Below are 16,943 nucleotides of genomic sequence, written 5' to 3' on the forward strand. Positions count from 1 at the left end.
TAGGACAGAATTAGAAATATCAATGTAAACTTTAAAAGAACTTTCATAGCTTTGATACTGAAATATCCTAAGAATAATATTATGTCATGTGACACCCTGTTATTCAGTTCTTATTCTCTATATTTTTTTCACTAAAATAACCTTGGATTTTTGGAGAAACATCTCAATCTATGCTTGGCCTAGAAATATATATAATAGCTTGGATCATTTTGTGCCTGAAAGCAGGAAAGCTTTAAAAGATTAATAAAGTCCTGTCAAAAAGACATAGGAACCTGCATATAAAAAGCTACCACTGGCCCGGCTGGCGTGGCTCAGTGGTTGAGCATTGACCTATGAACCAGGAGGTCATGGTTCGATTTCCAGTCAGGGCACATGCCAGGGTTGTGGGCTTGATCCCCAGTGTGGGGCATGTAGGAGGAAGCCGATCAATAGTTCTCTCTCATCATTGAAGTTTCTCTCTCTCTCCTTTCCACTCTGAAATTAACAAAAATATATTTAAAAAATAGAATATAATAAAAAATAAATAAAAAGCTACCACTGGCAAAAGTTATGACATTAAAAAGTATAATAAGTTCTCCAGTTAGCTGAAACACATTTAATCTATCAAAAAAGGTGAAGGGATAAGCAAAAAAAAAATCCTCAAAATTCATAGACAGTGATTACTATAGGGAAAGCGGGGTGGGGAAGGAAGAAGAGAGTATAGGGGGAATAAATGGTGATGGAAGGAGACTTGACTTAGGGTGGTGACACACAATACAATATATAGATGATGTATTATAGAATTGTACACCTGAAACCTATATAATTTTATTAACCAATGTCACCCCAATAAATTAAATAAAAAATAAAAAGCCATGATTCCCAAAAGATGAACAAAAATATGCATGGAGTATTTGAAAAGAAGATGAAGGGACTAGAATGTATTATTGTTGAACCTTGTTATTTATTTGGTGTTATTGGCTCATTTATTGTGCCTATAAAGAATATAGAAATTAGGTAATATGAAATACATCAGTTAGAAGGCATTTTCTGACACAAGGTGGGAATGTCAGTGGAAAGACTCCATAAAATGTGACTATAAGTCAGACAAAAGTCAAAGGAAGTATCTGAAATTCATTTGTATCAGTTTTTAAATGATGTCAAGAAGGAAAAAAATGCATCACATACAAATGTCTTTAAAGGTAAATGGAAAAGGTGAACACTATCACAAGGTACAAAAGGAGGTCAACTCAAGTGAAGGAGCAAAAACAAGAGTTCAAGAGGTGATGGCCAGGCTGTCAGTCAAGCCTGTGTGTGCATATTGAAAAAAAGCCACAAAAGGCAGCCGGACAACACATCTTCAGACAAAACGAAATGCAAACAAAAGAGAAAAGGCCAGATAGCCAACTAAGAAACTATAGAAGACTCTCCTGCAGAAACCAGAGAAATAAAAAATGAAGAGAGTCCAGCCACTGATGAAGAAAGTGAGAAAGAAGTCAAGTCCAATTAGTGTCCTATACCAAGTCTCACCAGTGGTCCTTGTATGTCTCTTCTAGCTAATTCAGAGGTATTTGTCTCAATTCTTTTATAAAGGCAAGTTGTTGGTAGCTCTAGGAGAACATTTTAAAAGCAATAACCCCAGCCCTCATTCTACTGTTTTCCTTTTTTTATATATTTAGTTGGATGCCTTTTTTTTTTTTTTTTTTTTAGTACAGATGTTGTTTAAAAAGTGAGTACTGTCTTATGTGTCAACTTAACCTTCTATAGGCTGCAGAAGGGCAGTTTTAATATCCTCTAATTGGAAGTATAACCAAATAGCAATTTGAAGTCATAATCATGCATTCCACATGACAAATATTTTAAATGACTAACAGTTAAACCTGTTTTTAATGTAGAATAGTACCCACAAATGCTTGCTCCCTGTTCTTAGTCCTTCCATTAGAACTGTGGTAGTGGTAGTCTATTTTGGTAGTGGTAGTCTAGTTTTCCTAATTATTTTGTTAATGTGCTGTGAGAATTGGCAATTTTTGAGCATGTGGTGTGTATGTACTAAATTATATATTGGAAGGAAATTAGGTCTGACAGCTTATCAATATTTAATAATACTGGTATTTGAGACCCTCTATAAAAGAATAATTTGCCTAGAGATTTTATGATAGAAAGTCACTGGAAAAATTGCTGTGGATTATAACTCATGAATCTTTAAAGTTTTAGTATTTGTATTAAGAATTGTTTGCAAAGTTTTATGACATCTGTGGACTGATTATGAAACAAAAATTTCAATTTTGAAATAAATGAAAAGGCATATATCTATTTATGATATAATCAATTTATAAGTCTTGAGAGTCAAAGAGATATTTACATAGTTAAAAAAAACCCAAACCCCTATGTTCATAGCAGCATAATTTACAATAGCTGAGATTTGGAAACAGCCTAAGTGCCCATCAGCAGATGAATGGATTAGAAAACTGTGGTGCATCTACACAATGGAATACTACGCTGCAGTAAAAAAGAAGGAATTCTTACCATTTGCAACAGCATGGATGGAACTGGAGAGTGTTATGCTAAGTGAAAGAAGCCAGTCAGAGAAAGATAAATATCACATGATCTCACTCATTTGTGGAATATAATGAACAACATAAACTGATGAACAAAAATAGAACTAGAGATACAGAAGCTTCGGACAGACTGTCCAACCTATGAGGGAAGGCAGCGGGTGATGGAGTAAGAGATCAACCGAAGGACTTGTATGCATGCATATGAGCATAACTAATAGACATAGACAGTAGTGGGGTGAGGGCATGAGAGGAGGGGGAGAGGTCATTGGGGGGGGGGAGACTCATGTAATACTTTAAACAATAAAGAATTTAAATTAAAAACAAAATCAAACAAACAAATAAAAACCCCAAACACATCACATGGTTTAATCAGGATGGGAGATGTAGATTTCTATAAGTAGATGAAAGAATTAGATCTTGTGTGTAATGTACATCCAGGATAGTGAGCTTGATGATAACTTATATCAGGTTGTGGAATTATTAACATAATAACCATATATCCTCAAGTCTTGGCAAGATCCAGGTCCTCCATCGTCTCTAATATTTAAAAAAACCTCAATTAATTAGGAAGGGAGCTATCTTTCCTAATAAGTATGCATCTTTTAATCCCCAGAAGATTTAGAATTAAATATAGAAACATTTAAAAGAATAAAAATGGGTAATTGATATTAGTGTCAAATATGAAACTATAAGATCTACCTAGGAAAATAGCTATTATTATAGCATTTCATCAAGTTTTATTACAGTTACCTATTTGCCTATATCCCCACTAGACAGTGAGTTCCTTGTGAATAAGGGTGATGTCTTTTATCTCAATATTCCCAACACAGTGCCTGGCCAAGAGTCAGTAGTCAGTAAATTTTTATGAATGAATAAGTGAGGTCCTTAAGCTGGAGTAAGATTTGGTTCTTGGAAGTGTCTTTCCCCAAAAAGATCAGGCAAAGTCTGTCTCATTACAGGACTAGGAGCTGCCATTTTGAAGGCTCCCTCCTGCATCAATTCAGAGTGTAGCAGAAATAGAGGAAAGGATTTTTCTGATGTTTTTGATGTTAGTCCAGGGCATGTTTACAGATGAGAAAGGTCAAACTTCAAGGATGCTCCAGGGACCTCGCCTTTGACATTCTCAGTGAAAAAGATGTGCTGTACAAAGATCTGCCCACTAAAAGCTGTGCTTGAACGCCGCATGACCGAGGCATGGAGCCAGTTTTCCGTTCAGACCCCAACTAAGCATTTGTTATCAGAAGAGATAGATAATAAATTTCAAACCACTTCATTATGAAAACCTTTCAAATGTTTGAAAACCATATCTCTTCTATCTACTGATTCCTGCTTTGTTCAATTGTTCCTTTTATGACACCGTCTCTAGACCTTTTTTCCACCAGGTTTTCCTCTTCTCATTCTCTATGTTTCTCCCACATATTGTCCTGAAGTCCAGAAATGCACCCAATATGCAGGTTGTAGCCTGACACAGCAGAGAGCAGGGGACCATTGCTGTCCTTCTTCTGGGAACTGCACATCCATTGTAGCTAAGACGCCATCTTCTTGGCAGCCTTGTCATGTTCTTGACTCACTTGCAGCCAATTCAAGTCTCCGTGTTTTGTTTTATGTTGTTGTTTTTTTCAATGTGATATATTTTAAATATGATTCTCCAATTAGGTACTTGTGTATTTTGAACTAAGTTGGTATTTTGAATCTAAGACTTTTACTTGAATCTTTATTAAACTGAAAGGTTTGACTCATTCCAACTGATTTAGACATTTTGGAATGACGATTCTACCATTAAATGTTTTAAATTTCAAGCTTTGCCATCTATACTTTTGATAAATCTACTGCCACATCTTCATCCAAGTCACTGATAAAAATATTGAATAATATAGCTTGAGGGAATAGCCCATAGCACAACACTATTGTTCAACAAATATTTGTGAGTTAGATAATGAATTTGGCAGAAGGGAAAGGAGTAGATTGTAGTTATTGTCTCTAATCCTAATGACCAGTCTCCTGAATAATCATATTCAGGAGAGATTGTACCCTTTCAAATATTCTCATAAAATAATGAAACATACTTTTCTAAGGGATAGTTTTCTGCCTTTATAGAGGTTTCCAGGACAATCTTATTATTCTTATTTAGTCTTTTACCCTTTGATTCATTCTTTTGCAATTTTAATAACAATATTAATAAGGATTCAATATTAATAACACATTATATTTGTAGCATACTATATCTAGCATACTAGATGTCTAATGTGACATAAGAAACCACCCCAAAACTGTGGGATCTAAAACAATGACAATTTATTTATCATAGTTATGTTGGTAGACCAGTCTCAAGCTGGAGTCACCTAGACTCACTCATATGGTTGCATGCAGCTGATGGATCATCAGGGTGCTAGGCTCAGCTAGAACAACTTGAGTGGTTTTGTTTCTTCCTCCATGTGGTCTTTCATCTTCAGGGAGGCCAATTTAAGCTTCTTCACATCACATGGAAGTGGTGACATTTCAGTTGGAGAAAGCCCTATGCATAAGTCTGAATCGAGCCTTTGTATCATGAGCCTTTGCTGATGTCTCATTGGTCAAAACTAGTCATATGACCACATTAAGAGTCAGTGAGAAAGGGATGGACCCAAGGGTGGATTACCAGGAAGTGAGATTTATTGGGGGACATTAATGTAACAATCACCACAAACATTTGTAGCACTTTTAGAATTTAGTAATTTGTTTCTTTTAATTAGCTTTAGTGATAATCTCTATTGCTAGAAAAATTTTACTTAGCATGTATTATGAGGGGGCTTTTATGAAAAATAAGTGGATATTGGGTAAATATAAAAAAAAAAACACTAAAATTAGCACAGCCTGTGTTGCTCAGTTGGTTGAGCATCCCATGCACCAGGTGGTCACTGGTTCAATTCCTGGTCAGGGCATATGCCTGTGTTGCGGGCTTGATCCTCAGCAGAGGGCATGCAGGAGGCAGCCGTTTAATGTTTCTCTCTCAACGTTGTTTCTATCTCTTTTTCTCCCTTCCTCTCTGAAATAAATAAAAACATTTTTTAAAAACCGAAATTTAAAGTTTTCAGCTTAAATAGGATTTATAGGATCTTCTAATATTTGAAAAATATTTTCCATTAGCTTATTGTCTTAATGATGAATATCTCAAAATGTCCAACCTGATGTACCCATGCTCTATTCATAGAAGGTTAAATAAATGCATGGATTATGTATTCTTTTATTCTCTGATAATCTGAACAAGTGGCTTTTTTAAAAATATGTTTTTATTTCAGAAAAGAAGGGAGAGGGGGAGAGAGATAGAAACATCAATAATGAGAGAGAATCACTGATTGGTTGCCTCCTGCACACCCCACACTGCTGGGAATCAAACCCGCAACCCAGGCATATGCTCTGACTGGAATTGAACTGTGACCTCCTAGTTCATAGGTGGATGCTCAACCATTGAGCAACACTGTCTGGGGTTAATGGCAATATTGAATTTATTTAAAAAATGTTTTAATTTAAAAAAACATAGGCATTATCAAAGCTTAAGAAATAATTATTTTATTTTCTCTGTATAAAAGTCTTAAAAATATTTTTTATAAATTGATTTTGTCCAGACATGTATTTTAAGACAAACTTGCTCCTGATTAAACAGAACACATTTGTCTGAGAACCAAGAGTGAAAGTGGGGGTACCCATTGACCCTTGGGCTCTGTTGTGCTCAGGATCTTAGAATCCAAATGAGCAATGCTACCACAGGCTACAATGGTTCTATGAAAATTAAAGTTGAGAGTGATACCTGGATACTTGGAGCTCTAGAATGCTATTGAACCAAGGGGCAAATCGGCAGGGGCATGGTGCTGGTAGTTATTAAGAAGTTGTTTTGAGTCACAGATTCTGGCTATGAGGGGCATGTCCGTTTGTCACCATGTAATTGGGACAGGAGGAAGTATGGATGGAACCTAAGTGATTACACCTGCCCAGCTGCAAAAATTAATGAAGACTATTGTTTCACTATATTGGAAAGAACCCCAGAGCCAACCCTGATCAACCAATATGCTGACTGAAAGCAAAGGGAAAATGAAGGAGATAGTGGACAGGGAAGTCAGGGAAGTCATACAGACCACATCTCGTAAATACCTTGTGAAAAGTTACAAATATGACTACCATAGCCTCTACTTTTACTTCTTTGTTTTTGCCATGTATTTCAAGTAATTTTTTTCTGTTTCTCTTTCCCACCACACTTTTTAAAAAAAATATATTTTATTGATTTTTTACAGAGAGGAAGGGAGAGGGATAGAGAGTTAGAAACATCGATGAGAGAGAAACATTGATCAGCTGCCTCCTGCACACCCCCCACTGGGGATGTGCCCGCAACCAAGGTACATGCACTTGACCGGAATCGAACCTGGGACCTTTCAGTCTGCAGGCCGACGCTCTATCCACTGAGCTAAACCGGTTATGGCACCACCACACTTTTGTGTGTGAATTATGTTGGTGGTTTACTTTACGATTCAGTCCATAGTTATATTATATAAAGATAGAGTTATATGATCACTAGAGGAGGAATAAAAGTTGCCAAGAGACCTTAGATTTTGAGCTGAATGCAGAAACTATTGAGTCTGGGTCATTTCCTTTTGAGGTGAGTACATTTCCTACTCTGTAAGGGATCAGTGTATGTATATTAGGCAAGAACACTGATTTTACCAGGTAAATGTTTATTTTCATATAAAGGACAAGCGGTGCATATAGATCTAGGCAGCTAAAGTAGTAAATGGCAGTGAATACTTGCCTAGTGAATTTGACCTCATTTTGTTGGCTGCCCAGCATTAGAATATTCTTTCCATTTCAAACCACATTCACCAATGAATCAGTCTTGTTGTGGGCAGGATTCTGCCTATCCCTGTTAAGATAAAGGAGGCATACATTTCATTTCTTGCTCAGCAGCTAGGAGCACGTGACCTCGCCTTGTCCAAACACACTCCCGACTGAAGGTGTGCATGTGGGGAGTTATGCAGTGATGCAGGGAACAGCGGTTATTTCCGGGGGTGTTGGTACGTATCCAGTGAGGGGGGTAGTTTCCAGCAGTCCCAGTACTACTGCCAGAGGTTTTAGCAGCATAGTCTTAATCAGAGTATTTCTGAGCCAAGGCTCTTTCCCTCTTTCCTTGATTCCTTTCCACTTCTAAAACCTGGTTCTCCATTTTTCTTGGATTCACTAGGCTAGCTGTAAAGTTCCCCTCTGTTTAAATATGCCAGAATCTATTTCTATTGTATGCAACAAGATTTCTGAAGCATACAATACACAGAGTACAAATCACAGGGTTTTGTAGATGTACATTAAATGGTGATTTCTTTACCTCCTGGTGGACAAGGTAGCCCTGATATTTTTGAAATCTTGATCAGCAGAAGCTGGAATGATTGAGACGGAGTCTTTTCCTTTTGAGATGAGTACATTTTCTACTCTGTAAGGGATCAATGTATTTATATTAGGCAGAAACACTTATTTTAACATTGTAAAAGTAGCAAGACTTTCTGCTTGCTAAAATGTTTTTTTGCGTGTTTCCCCCCCAAAAAAAATTTTGCATAGGACCCTGTGAATGAATAATTGAGTTATGTAAACGTAAATCAAGGGTCCATGGTCAGATCTGCAGGCAGGTCGACAATGTTGCAGAATGCAGCTGGTGATGCAAACTGGACCATGTCCTCAAGCCCAGGCCATGCCTTTGAGGCTCTGCTTTGTGATATTTGGGGGGTGGGGGTGTCTAGCATTATTAATTTAAAGTCTGTTGCTGAAATTTCTTTTGCACAATCTTATGAATCTGCATATACTCTTCCTCAAGTGGTTTATGGTGGTTAGATTTGTTTTTACGTGGGATACACTGAGTTGGAATAAACTGAAGGAAGGACATCCAAAAAGAATCTTGACCTCATCCTGGAGAAAAGAACAAAGAGAACAGAACTGGGTTTGTGGCAGCTCCATCTGGACTGGACTGTTTGCATTCTATATGTCATGTGAGTCAAGACATAATCCCGGTTGACTAACGCTGCACCATTACGTTTTGGTGGAGTCTGATGCAAGATCACACTCCTGTGACCGAGGGCCAGACTTTCCTGTGAAGGAGCCATTTCTTCTTCAGTCACCTTTGAGCAAGAGGAGACAATCTTAAGACCTTAGCCTTAAAGAAAGGTAAAAATCTTTCTCTCTCAGTTTGTCTTAAGTGCTCTGGACTCTTAGGCACAGTTATACTCAGACCATCCCTACGGTTGGAATAACCTGACCCTTACTGTGTTCAGGCTGACTCAGAGCACACTCCAAGGACCCTGAAGGCAGGTTGAGACTACATTGTGAGGGTAGCCACCTCCAGCTACCCTCCGCTGGATTGATAGGATACCTTTCCGCTGGATACCTTGCATAAGAGAAACCACAGTACAGTTTTGTTAAATACTGTGGCCTAAACTTACCTGCATCATGGAGAGTTAAAGGAAGGATCTGTCTCTTAGGTTGGTTGGCTGCTAGCAATGCCATTGTTTATAGACTGTAGCTGCTCCTGTATCATGAACACATATCAGCAGAAAAAGAAGGAAAAGAGTGCCTTGACCAAGTGCTTGGGGCAGAACAACCACATGTAGGATCTGTTGTTGAGCCCTGTGAGAAAGAGCCCAGTGGCGCTTTCAGAAACAACTTAAGGCAGTTTGATATGGGAAAGTTCATCACGGGAAGGTACATTTTGGATATCAACAGGGCACAACCTTATTTTCTAAGACACCTGAGTGGCAGACAGCTCTAGTATTCGTTTATTAGATTTTCCACAAACATAATGGGATTTCAAACTTTACAATATTTTTATCTAGAACAATACTAAGGAGTTTTGTTTTTTTTTAACTTGTTACTGGCATGAAAGAGAGTAAATTATGAGTAAAAGTCATGATTTTTACATTCTTTGGATGAAATCTGCTTTCATGTAATTATTTGTTTGTTATACCTCTCACTGAAATTATTACCCATATGAATGATTTAATGAAGAAGCAACTATTTGAATACACATTTTTTTTTACAATTAGAATATTTATAGCATCCTAGCAACATTCCAAGTTTCATATTCTGTTTTAGTAGAATATATTATTCAAACTGTAAAAAGTAAGGATGGAGATTGCAGCCAGGGAGTTTGAAACTCTTTGTGAGAATAAAATAAGTGATCAAAGAAAAAGAATTTATACTGACATGAATCAGAATAAAATGCATGTGGGCCAGTTTTTATAAAATCACAATTCCTTTCTTCTAACTTTAGAAATAAGCCATTTAATCAAGAGAATTACAATAGCTGTTCTTTTGGACACAGAAAATTTATAGAGAAAATTTGAATTATCATATTAAGGTTAGAGATGGAAAAGAAACAAAGTATAAATGATATAGGTTTAAATAAATTGAAGAAAATGGAAAACTAGATTACATAATGCAGTGATAATACTAAAATCTTTTTTTAGCTGAAATAATAAGTGAAAAATGTCAGGGAGAAAATAAATTTGGTAAGAATATATAGAGAAGAATGCAAAAACCTTCACAGAAAAAAATTTCTCCTTCTAGCTATGACAGAGTAGCTTGTATTATATCAATTCCCTTCCTCTGAAAAGAACAATGAAAAAAGATAGTAAAATGTATTAAAGTTTAAAAACAATAACCAGCTTTTGGAGGCACCAGAGAACAACGAAGGCTGGTAGGATTAATGCAGTGGTTCTCAACCTTCTGGCCCTTTAAATACAGTTCCTCATGTTGCGACCCAATCATAAAATTATTTTCGTTGCTACTTCATAACTGTAATGTTGCTACTGTTATGAATCGTAATGTAAGTATCTGATATGCAGGATGGTCTTAGGCGACCCCTGTGAAAGGGTCGTTCGACCGCCAAAGGGGTCGCGACCCACAGGTTGAGAACCGCTGGATTAATGGGATAAGATCCTGGAGACAAGGGCAATGCATTGATGTAAACCTGACATTCTTTTATTATTATTAAATATATGGGTCTCTGCTCTTTTTAAAATATATATTTTTATTGATTGCAGAAAGGAAGGAGAGGGAAAGATAGATAGAAACATCAATGATGAGAGAGAATCATGGATTGGCTGCCTAGATAGAGCCTGCAACCCAAGTATGTGCTGTGACTGGGAATGGAACCATGACCTCCTGGTCCTAGGTCAACGCTCAACCACTGAGCCATGCCAGCTGGGCAAACCTGACATTCTTTATTGGTTGTCTTCACAAGCCATTTTCTAGTATGTAAGTGACACAGGTGAGAGGATAAGCAGAAAGAAATGGCTCACAAAACTGGGGAGACAGAAGTTGGGGTCCAGCATGACTAAGGTAGTCAAGGTTTCAGTGGTCAAGACCTGGGAGAAAAGGGAATTGCAGAAAACTCAGCCTGATGTCCTACAATTTTTCCCCCTAGAGGTATTTGATAACCTGCAATTTTCCCCCTATGGGTATTTGATAAGCTGCACAGGGTAAAAATATAAGCAGCAAAGGAGAAAGTAGAAGCTAAGATGTTAAACAGAACTTTAGGCAGTTTTATAGTGTTTAACAAAAACTAAATTCAGACACTGCCAAAGACCTCTTGAATTTTAATCTCTGATTGGATCAAGGTGATCTATAACTTCTCTGTCTTAGGGAAGACAGAAAGGTCCTCTTTATAGGAAGGTATCTTCAGGAACCCTTTTAATTCATCATGCACAATGACTGGCATTTAATTTAAAAAAATCAACATTCATTCCAGGAGACAGGGGGAAATGGCCAAAAACAAAAGCAAAAGCAATAAAAATGGACCCTTAAGTGATCTCCATATTGAAGTTATCAGACAGAGGCTTTTAAATAATTATGATTAATAGATTTAAGAAAATAAATAAAAAAGATAGAGAATTTTACCAGAAGATTGGAACCTACAAAAAACATGGTCCAATGGAAACTCTAGAGTTGATGAACACAAATATTAAGATCTCATTAGCAGATTAAACAGAGCAGAAGAGAGGACTGCTAAATTGCTGAATAGAAAGTATGAAATTAAAAACATGAAAAATACAAAAGAGAACAAGATATATGTGATAAATAGTAAGAAGTTGTCGCATATGTGCTATTGGAGCCCCAGAAGAAGAGGGAGAGAATGGGGGCGGGGGGCGCGGAAGAGATACAATAATTGAAGTGATACTGGCTGTGAATTTTCTAAAACTGAAGCAAGACATGAAGCCAAAGATTCAAGAATATAAAACCCAAGGCACATCTGGGCACATCCTAGTAAAATTGCTTAAAATCAAAGACAAAGAGGAACCATTAAAAGCACCCAGAAAACAAAACAAAATGATAAATGCTAGATGATGATGATATTTTTAATGTGCTGTAAGAATATAAGTGCCAACTTAAGAATTCTATGAGCACTGAAAATAATTTTCAAAAATCAGGTTGTAATAAAGACATTTTTCAGACACAAAATCTCAAGAGTATTTGTTGCTACATTAAAAATTGATTGATGTAGAGATACCCTCAAATATTAATTTACTTAAATGAATAGACTGAAACAATGAATTCACAAAAGGCAGTTAACTTTTTTTGGAGCTTAAGAAAGTGCAGCTTTGGTCAGGATTTTTTAGGTTACCTTCTTTCCTTTTCAAAGGGGATAATAGGAGAACAAATAAATCCTTTGAATGAGTAACTCACATTAATGAATTAATGACAATGTGAGCCGTTTTTTAAAAAAAATTATAGAATATGACAAACAAATTATAACAGGAAATGATGTGCAAATTTAGAATAGGCTTAGTAATATACAACATACTAAAATGGTAGGTAAAAAATCCAGAAGCTTATCAGTTTAAAAATACATGTCTACTTCTTTATAAGTATTTTGCACTTATTTATCTTTACTTTAAGTTTCTGCTCCCAAATAATTTCTGGTAACCAAAGAGAATATTTATTGCTGGGTTGTTATGACCCACTATTTTACTCCACTGCAGCCATACTCTCCTCTTCGCTATTATACCAACACTCCAACATTGTGCCTCACGGCTTTTGCACTTGCTACTTACTCTGGCTTAAAAGCTATTTTCCCTGATAGCAGTAAGGAGAGATCTTTACCTTCTTTATTTCTTTATACAGAAATTCTCAATTGCAAGTGCCTTCCTGTCACCCTTCTAAAATATCAATGCTCCCACCCCCAGCTTCATACTTCCATCATTTGACTTGGTTTGCTCTTTAGAACTTATCTAAAATACTGTATATTTTTTCATATTTCCTTTTTTTTGGTTCCACTAGGACAGGAATTTTGAAAGATTGAAAGATTCAGGATTGGGGTTGGGGTAGGGGAAAAATCAACATTCATTCCAGGGGGCAGGGGGAAATGGCCAAAAACAAAAGCAAATGCAATAAAAAACAGACCCTTGAGTGATCTCCATATTGCAGATCCCCTCCATCCTGAATCTTTCAATCTTTCATTGAACAGTGAGTGTCTAGGACAGAGACTGTTGAGGGTAATCACTGTTTTGATGTTGGTTTCCCTAAATTACTTGATATCCTCTGGACCTTTCTTGATTTTCAAATACTAAGGTAGGAGTTCCGTAAGAGATCAGGAATAATTTCAATAGTCTTTTCAGTAAGAAGCTTCATTTGGGTCAGCTACTATGCTTTTCCTTCACTTAAAGACATGGGACATTTTTGTTTTCACTACTGATGTTTTTAGTCAACACAAGATGAAGTAGGGATTTGGACTGGTGTGTGGTTAGGGACTTTTTGTTTGCAAGAAACATCTAGATATTTACCATAGCAATCCCAAGAAATAGTGTTTGTTTACTTTTTTACTTCCATATATAACAGTGACACATGTGGACTTGAGTTGGGGAGTGATGGCATAGTTACCAAGAATCATGAGGCACGTGGTTTGTCTCTCAGCATCTCTCTACAATGTGCTCCATTTTCCTCTCTAGGCTCGCTTACAAACTTCCGCTGCTTACTCATAATTTCTGTTTCCTCTTCAGTTTGCAAGGGCCTTAGTCTACCTCAGGGCTTCCTTTCAACGTCTGCTCCCATCCCCCCCCAACCCCCATTCTAACTGGTTCAGCCTCTGTATCTCAAAATCGGTTTACTGTAGTTTCCAATAGGAGATAGTTCATGGGTTGCTCTGGTTAGTGCCCACCCAGTGTTCAGTCTGGTGCCTTCAGGGTTTGGAGAGGGTCCCATGAACCAAAATATGCTTTCAGGAGCTTTGAGTGGAGAAGGTAAAATGGAAGTCACCTCCCCCCCCCCCACCCCCCCCCACACACCCATAGTCATCTCCAAACAAATAGGTTCTATTCAAATTGTTTAACTCTTACATCTCCCTCCACTTTTGACCTCAGAAAGTACTCTGGGGCATTGACATTGATGATGATTCCCATTTTTGATCAAGCTATCCTAGCACCAAATGTAAACATGCAGCCTTAATGCTGGAGCAGAGCTTTGTTTTGGGAACCCCCCTGACCCACATTTTTAGTAGGTTGTCCTTCAGCTTTCTTCCAAGCTCAGGGACAGAGTCATGAGCAGTGTGAATACTGAATGGTGTATATTTATTTTTATACTGTGGCTAGCTCAGCACCACAGTTTACTAAATTGCCTTTCTTTGTATATCATTGCTTCTGGGGGGAAAGAAAAGTTTTATTAAAGTTGTTTTAATTTGAATATAGAATTTTTTTAAGATTAGGGCTTATTTTGAAAAAAATTCTGAGTATAGTTCAATATATGCCAATACTTTCCAGAGTCAGGAAATATTAAGAGACTTTTGTCCTCAATAAGATGGCAGAGAGAAAATTCTGTACATGCATATCCCCTCACACAGATGAAACATTGCTGGAGTCTTGTCTTCTGCTGCTGTAAAGAAACAGATGTGGAGAAGAAATATGTGGGAGCAGAGCCCCACTGATTTGAATATCTGACTATTAGTCACATGTCATTTTGATTCTGAGCATCAACTGTGACTGGAAGATAAAATTAGTTCCTTTTTTTCTATGCTTTTATGATCCTGTGTTTGATTCCTAATGTTCTGAAAAATGCTAATCTGTGTTTTTCACAGTACAAACCAAAATATATTTCCTTTAAGAAAACAACAGGATGAACCCAACTGTAGAAATTATATTTACTTTGTAAATCAAATTTGTTGCTAGCCTCTGCTTCTGTGGTCAGAGACCAAAACAATTTACTAACTGCAGGAGTCACTTCCTCATTCTTCAAGGGGTGTTGAGTTGTATGCCTGCTTATAACCACAATTTCCCTCAAATGCAAACACACAGAGTCACATAATTTGACATTTAATTGTCAAGTATTTTGTCATAGTATAAAAACATTAATTGTTTTCTTAAGAAAACCCAAACTCTAAGCTGCATGATTCTCCAAATCAGTAGTACCTCCATTTTATGAGGGAAATAAAATAAAGTCTCCTTAATTATCAAGAGGTAGGAAGAGATTTGCTCTGGGAAACCCTGGCATGGTGGCATCCCCCACACCTGTCAGTCCATGTCTCATGGCTGGGAAATATTGCCTTTGTCCACTGGAGCCTTGGGCTCTTAGCTAATCTTTACAATTGCTTCACCCACATGACTGTGGCCATTGTTCACCACTGCTTTCTCCTCTTCCTCCACCACTGTTGATCTATGACAAAGCCCCAGGTATTTGCCTGCTGTTTGCCTTTATCTTCCCAAGACTGCAGGCTGCATGAGGGCAGGATAGGTGTCTATTATATTCCCCTTTGTATACCTAGCCCTACTGTAATAAATATTTGTTGACTAATAATAGAACAACTCAGCATCACTTAGCAGCAAGCAGTCATGCACTTCCTGACTTACTTTTTTTAATGGAATTTATTGGGGTGACATCCTGTATAATAAAAGGCTAATAGGCAAATTGACCTAATGTCAGAACAACCAGTTGCTATGATGTTCACTGACCACGAGGGGGCAGACACTCAACGTGGGAGCTGCCCCCTAGTGGTCAGTGTGCTCCCACAGCGGGAGTGCCACTCAGCCAGAAGCCCTGCGGCGGGCTCACGGCTGGCGAGTGCAGCTGCAGTGGTGGGAGCCTCTCCCACCTCAGTGGCAGCGCTAAGGATGAGCAGGGGAGTGAGCTTGAGCCATCAGTTGGTCATCTCCCAAGGGCTCCCGGACTGTGAGAGGGCGCAGGCTGGGTTGAGGGGACCCCCCCCCCCCAGTGGATGATTTCGTGCACCAGGCCTCTAGTTGGTTAATAAAATGATATAGCTGCTTTAGGTTCCAGGTGTACAATTTTAGAATACATCAACTGTATGTTGTATTGTGTGTTCACCACCCCATGTCAAGACTCCTTCCATCACCATTTATTCCCCCTATACCCTCTTTGATCTCCCCCCAACCCCTTTCCCCTCTGGTAATCACCATGCTGTTGTCTATGTCTATGAATTTTACTTTACTAGTAATCCTTCACCTTTGAAAAATGCACTTTATTCAAAATCAGTACCACATACACATGTAGTAATCTCGTATTCAGCTGTGTGACAGTGAGAATCTGAGAGCTATCTGCACACCTTATCTATAGCTTTCTATTCCATTGTTAGCTTTGTTTGAATGACCTGGCGGTTTAAACAGGTGTTCATTTCTGTATCACGTGTCTGTACCCCTCACCGTTTGAGCTGCAGCCACACTGGTCTTCAGTTCCTCAAATATGCCAGCCTCTTCTTCCCTCCAGCCCTTCTCTCCCATTTTTTCCCTGCTAGGAATGCTCTCCCTCTTGCCCTCCTTGACTTGGCTAACTAGTAATGTTTTTTTCAGAGCCCATCAAAAATGTCCTTTTGTCAGAGCTGCTTTCCCTGATCCCTGATATAAGTTTTCTCCCTGTGTAATTCCTCCTAACACTGTATTCTTGAATTTGCATAGCATTTCTCATTTTGCAATGATATATTTATCTGACCTTTTTGTTATGTCTGTCCAATACCTGTTTCCCTCATTTGGTTGTAAGTTCCATAACAATAGGGTTGAAAATTTCCTGCCTATCCACATAATGAATGCTCAATAAATATTTGTTGAAAGGATAAATAAATGACTGACTGAATAGAGTAGCCCATTCCTTTCTCACTACTCCATGTGTGTGGAAAGGGTTGAACTTTCCTGAGAGAGAGAAGGAATCCATTTTTTTGAGATGGCAGTGTATATAAAATATAAATCAAGCAATGAATAAGTTAGAGCAAAGTTTAGATGACCAATATCAAGATATGTGTGGTATTTCATCTCAGGTTACCTCATTTGCTATTAATCACCACTAAGTAGAAGTTGTTTCCTCATCTGTTTTTTGGAAAAGCCTTAAGCTGATGCCTTATGGTTAATGACCCTCCACAGTACTCTCCATTTCCATAAGGCTTTTGGCTTTAGTAGCAAA

The sequence above is a fragment of the Myotis yumanensis genome, unplaced genomic scaffold, assembly GCF_028538775.1.
Source record: "Myotis yumanensis isolate MYYU_CA2020_CCGP unplaced genomic scaffold, mMyoYum1.0.hap1 SCAF_6, whole genome shotgun sequence".
NCBI classification, from domain to species: Eukaryota; Metazoa; Chordata; class Mammalia; order Chiroptera; family Vespertilionidae; genus Myotis; species Myotis yumanensis.